At 52.4% G+C, this 5,875-nt stretch overlaps 1 pseudogene; it reads right to left on the reverse strand.

Moving 5' to 3' along the window:
• Positions 1–4,128: 4,128 nt before the first annotated feature.
• LOC137768092 (DNA-directed RNA polymerases I, II, and III subunit RPABC4 pseudogene) lies at positions 4,129–4,305 on the reverse strand (annotated as a pseudogene).
• Positions 4,306–5,875: the final 1,570 nt, after the last annotated feature.

The raw sequence follows: 5,875 nt of genomic DNA on the forward strand, positions 1-5,875 counted from the left end.
GCATGGCCTAAACAAAAAAAAAAAGAATTTGAGTCCAGAGCCCCTAGACCTGATTTCGTCCAGCCACGTGAGACACTTAGGTGAGGCATTCAGGCGGTAGGTTGAGCTGAAAGGGCCTTTCCCGCGCTCATCCCGGCTGATGGCCATCGTCTGTGAGCTCTGATCATCCAGGCAGACCCAAGTCAGCTCTTTGGCCCTAACCTCCTCTTACAAGCCTCCTGTCAGCCCCGCTCCTTCCTCCTTTGCAAGATGTCACTCTGCGGTCACACCGGGTGTGCCATGTCCCTCCCTGCCTTTCCTTCCTTGTGGAAGGTCTTCCTCCCCAGGCTCCACCTCTGCCCGCTGGATCCTTCAACTTCCGCCTCAAAGGCCACCTCCTCAGCATTCCAGCCGGACAGGACGGAAGCCCTCCCTGTTTGAGCAACCTCTGTTCTCTGATCCGTGCACTGTTTCTGTTCCGTGTGGCAGCAGGCTTGGGGCTGTGCTTGTGTGTATATGTTGGCGGCTCCTCTCTCCCCTGCGTCCTCATCCTCTCCCCCCCCCACAGATATAGATATACAGATCATCTTTATGTTATACGAGCATGAAGAAAGGAACGGGAATGTACCCACTCTTTAGTTAGTAATGGTCACCTTAGGCGAGGCAAGGGAGAATGTAAAGAATTGAAAACAAGCTTATCTACTGAACTCTGAGCAAGTGCGGGGAATACGCCGGAAGGAGCCGGGCAGCGCACGTCTGGGTCACTGGGGAGCAGGTTGAGGACGCATCAAGTCTCCTCCCGCTGGTCGTGGGTTACGTCAGCGACTCGGTTGTGGGTTACGTCAGCGACTCGGAGCGGAGGAGCTGGAGCCCGCTTCCAGAAGCGTGGCATATTTTTATATTCCTGGGGAACTAAATAGAGCTCTTATTTATGGGAGAGCAGGCACAGTCGCCCTCTCGTCACCCGGGCCTCTCGCTGCCTGTGTGGGGCTGCGGCCCTGTCGCCCGCCGCTTCCCCCTCTGCACCCAGCTCTCCCTCCTCTTGATTCTCTCCTTTCTGCACCTTGTCTCCCTGGCTTCTTCCCGGGCTCTCCTCTCCTCCTCTGTTGTTTTCCCTTTTCCTGTCCCCATACGTCATCCTTCCCTCCCTGGCTTCACTGGCTCCTCCCTTTTCAGTATAAAGTTAATGTATACGCTTCACGCTTGTTCTATTTATTGGCTGTGGCTTCGTGTGTTATTAATAGAGCAGTAGATGAGTTATGGTTTGGAGCTTCTTTTCCCCTAGAAAAATTCCAGCCCAAGTTACTTTTTCAGTCAATGGGCTTTAATTGATTTTTCTCCCCCGATCAATGATCTTCTACAGAAAAGCTTCCCACTGCCCTGTGAAATACAGGCCTGGGAAGGAGGCCCAGAGACTCAGCTCTGTGGGAGCTGAACTCTGGCCCTCTCCGGCCCCCCAGCTCCACGCTTCCCCCGCCGCCCACCCACTGCACCGACCAAAAGCTGTGAACAGGCCTCCTCCCTCCCCATCCAGCCCCTGGACCAGCAGTGTCGGGTCTGTGGGGAGATTTTCTCCCTCTGCCTCCTGGGAAGGAGGATAGGCTGGCCACCTTCTTCCCTGCTCTGCTTCCCAGACTCCCTGGGGTTCTGGGTGAAAATTGTGTTTCTTTGATCAGATGCTCAATTTTGGAAGGCTGAAATAAAGTGTCAGCTTTGCTGTGTACAGGCATATGCAGTGTGTAAATGACAGGCTGAATTTAAAGCAGGAGGTGGCAGTGCAGTTAGTTCATTCGTTCATTCGTTCATTTGTTCATTCGTTCTACCCCCTCCCTGACGCTGAGGGCTGTTTTGCGTTGGGAAGTGGAAAGACAGAGGCTCTGGAGGGAAATCACTTCCAGTCCAGTTCCCATATTAAGCACCCCTCCGTGCCAGGCTTCCCAGTACTTGGTTTTCTGGTGAGAAAGATCACAGAGACACCAGCGCATCCACGGCTGTACCTCCAGCCGTCACCCTGCTTTCTGATCCCTGGGTCAACTCCCTGCTGCACACCTTTGAACTCGGCAATCCCGGTGGTGGCCTTCCTGGTCTGGGCCCTTGTTCGTGGTTCAGCCATTCCTGGATCTCTGGCCCATTGTTTTCAGCCCATCCAGTGATTTTGTAAATTAATTCCGTGTTAACCCGTCGGTTTAAAATATAACCAATGCAGGGGTTCCCTGGTGGTGCAGTGGTTAAGAATCCGCCTGCCGATGCGGGGGACACAAGTTTGAGCCCTGGTCCAGGAAGATCCCACATGCCATAGAGCAACTAAGCCTGTGCGCCACAACTACTGAGCCTGCGCTCTAGAGCCCATGAGCCACAACTACTGAAGCCCGCGCGCCTAGAGCCCGTGCTCTGCAACAAGAGAAACCCCCGCACTGCAATGAAGAGTAGCCCCCGCTCACCGTAACTAGAGAAAGCCTGCATGCAGCAACAAAGACCCAACGCAGCCATAAATAAATAAATAAATAAATTTATTTTTTAAATAAATAAATAAAATAAGAAATATAACCACTGCAGAGAGAGAGCCTGCTAAGGACTAAATGTTTCCCCGAGCAAAATTCATGTGTTGAAATCCAGTCTCCAATGTGATGGTATTAAGTAAGAGGTGGGACTTTTGGGAGGTGATTAGGTCATGAGGGTGGAGCCCTTGTGGATGGGATTAGTGCCCTAATGGACCCCAGAGAGCTCCTCTGCTCCTTCTGCCCTGTGAGGACACAGTGAGAAAACGGGCATCTGCAGCCAGGAAGAGACCTCTCACCAGGACCCGACTGTGCTGGCACCCTGACCTCAGGCTTCCAGCCTCCAGAACTGTGGGAAATAAATATCTGTTGTTTATAAGCCACCCAGCCTATGGTACTGTGTTACAGCGGCCTGGCCAAGACAGAGCCGTCTCTCACCATCCGCACTGGGCAGCAACCCCTCGCCATTATTCCTTCTCCCTTCTGCAGCATCGTGGCGTGTAGTTCTGTACTGCCTTGGGTACCCGTTGTTTCTCTCTCCTCCTTCCATTGTTAGCAAGCAGCTAGTTTCCCAGGCCTTGCACAGAGAGGTGCTTAATATGGGATCTGGACTAAAGTGACTTCCTTCTCAGAGCCTCTATCTTTCTAATTCCCAATGCAAAACGGGTCAGGGAAGGGGTAGAACTAACTAGCTGTCACTTCCTGCTTTAAACTCAAGCCTATCATTTACACACTGCATATACCTGGGGATGGTTTAACACCTGGCCCCCTGCCCTTAAACCTAGTTGCTGGTTGGTTTTAACAAAGCTCTGATCCCAAAGCCCATCGAGGAATTCTAGCAGGACCTGGGTCATGGGTGTGGCTCTGTCCTCAGGGCAGGTTCTGGCCTACCTCAGGGACAAAGAAACTCCTCTGCCTTAAATGAGGCTGGAATCTGTATCAGCTCAAAAGTTGTAAAACAAATACGAGCTATTTCTGGAGTGGAACAACTGCCTCGGGATCCAGCTGAGGTGAGGAAGCCGCCTGGATTTGCAGGAGAGGCAAGTGGGGCACACAGGACGGAGGCGCCTTCCTGGAGCTACAGTAGGCCGACCAGCCCTTCCAGTGGGAATCTGCACTGCCGCGCTTCCAAACGACCTTAAAGCTTTCCTTCGAGGCACAGGAGTTAACTGGGACAAAAGGGTGTGAAGGCAAGGGGAGAGGAGGCCGAGCAGCCCGTGCTTGTGTGGGCTCGTGGGTTCGAGTGGCTTTGGACCCTGCGACGGGAGCCCGACCCCGCCTTACCTTATGGTTGTGGAGGGAAACGCTGCAGGAGCCACTAAGTGCGAGCCGTGGGAAGCCCCGCATCTGCTGTGCTTTTTTTTTTTGTTTTAAATTGAACTAAAAAATAATCTCTCTGTACAGTATAAACTTTTTCTTCTTTTTTTTTTTTTTTTGCCTGCGCCTTGCAGCTGGCGGGATCTTAGTGCGCCCACCAGGGATCAAACCCGGGCCCAATATAAACTATTAATAGATACCTAAATACCATGGATTGGATTTCAAATGAAATCATGTGTATAGTGTTGTATTCATAAAGTACACTAATCAAAAGCTATACAACATTAACAGCAAATCCAAATACAAATGGAGATATTCCTCTGAATTCCACATTTCATCGAGCGTCAGAAACTACCAGTCTTTTAGTCCTTTCCTTGTGTATTATTCTGTATCTGCATTCTCTGCATCGGATTGGATCCCTGGATTTTATTTCATTTTCTGTGGGACATTCTCCACAGATACGTATCATCAGCTGCCGCTTTGGGGGTTGCACATCCTTCTGGGTATCCATTGTTGTCCCCACATAGCACGGAGAGACTTGTCTACGCCTCCAAACAGATTCCCGCTCACTGCTGTGTCCTGCTGGGCTTTGCCCATGGATGAGCTGGACTTCTCCAGTGCCTGCCTGCTCCAGCTTGACAATTCTTTGCTTCTGTGGCTGCGTCCTAAATGCGACCCAGGCTGGACACTGACTAGGAAGAACAGGGCCACCCTTCCTTCTTTACTCTCTACTAGCTGTGTGACCTTGGACAGGTGACCTAACCTCTCTGAGCCCCAGTGGGGAAACTGGCCTGGCTTTCAGGGCAGTTGTAAGAATGAGGTGAGGTTCTGTATGTAAAGCACCTTAGCTTGGCGCCAGGGGGAGGAGGGGGCGGGCCCTAGCCCACAATCAGAGACGTGGATTCTATTTATCTCTGCTAACTCCATGTGACCTTGGGTAAGTCGGTCCCCTCTGGGTTGAAATGGACTTATCTTGTGATATCTGTGAAAAATACCCCCAAAAAGTCACAACGTGGCCCATTTCGCTAGTTTCTACATGGCCTTTTATCTGTAACTTGCAGTAGCATCCAGGGCGGGGGCTCCTAGATGGGGCCTCTGTGGTGGGCTCAGCTGGTTGTGGAGGCCATCCTCATGGAAGACGGCCACCAGCCTGGAGGCTTGTTAACTAACTTACCCAGGAGCTCATGAGCCCAGAGGCCAGGGGCCACCTCTCTTTCGCCCTGTGCCTTGCCAAGTCAGCCAGAGCACAGGAAATGCAGGAAATGGCAGTTGATCCAGACAGACGGGAGTGACGGTGGGCAGGCGGGCAGCTGCGCTGAAGCCAGGTCTAGCCCAGGGCCGGCAGGTGTGTGAGCAGGTGCTGTGCTGTAGCCAGGTGCTGCTGTCCACTCTGGTGAGCTGCAGCAGCTGGCCCTGGCCGGGGCCCCTCTGGAGGGGGTGTGGAGATGGGTGCTTGGGAAGCTGAAGCGGCTGGTAGAACAGCACTGGGGTGCAGGAAGCGGGGGTGGTCGGGAAGCGCTGAGCAGAGCAGAATGGTGGGGTTTTGCAGCCATGGGGACGTTGTCTCCAGTGCACCTGGGCTGGTAGCCGAGCCCAGCTGGCTGCATCAACCTCAGGAGAGTCATCCCCCGGAAGCATGGGGCATGCTTACTCCAGAAAGGCTTCAGGGGGCTGTTGGCTGGGTGCCAGGTGCCTTGCAGTCACTCGGAGGGCTGGGCACCATTCCCTGCATTCCACACAGGAGGAAACGAACCCAGAGAAGAGGGGGCTTTCCTGACGTCAAGCAGCTAGTAGGTGGCCAGAATTCAAGCCACGTTGCTGGATATTGAGGGGCTTTTTCCTCCCAGTTTTCAGTATTAAAAATAACATTGGCAAGGAATAAATCACTTTTTTTTTTTCTTTTGGATTATTCTCAGGAGAGCAATGACAGGGTCAAAGCATTCCAGCGTTTTCATAGATCTTGATATATATAATTAACAAATTTTGCCCCCAAAGGGATACATCAGTTTACAAGGCCAACAGCAATGGACCAGTTTCACCTGAAAATGTTCCCCCCCCCCCATAAAACACTGCTGAACCCC

The sequence above is a fragment of the Eschrichtius robustus genome, chromosome 1 (assembly GCF_028021215.1).
Source record: "Eschrichtius robustus isolate mEscRob2 chromosome 1, mEscRob2.pri, whole genome shotgun sequence".
Taxonomy (NCBI): Eukaryota; Metazoa; Chordata; class Mammalia; order Artiodactyla; family Eschrichtiidae; genus Eschrichtius; species Eschrichtius robustus.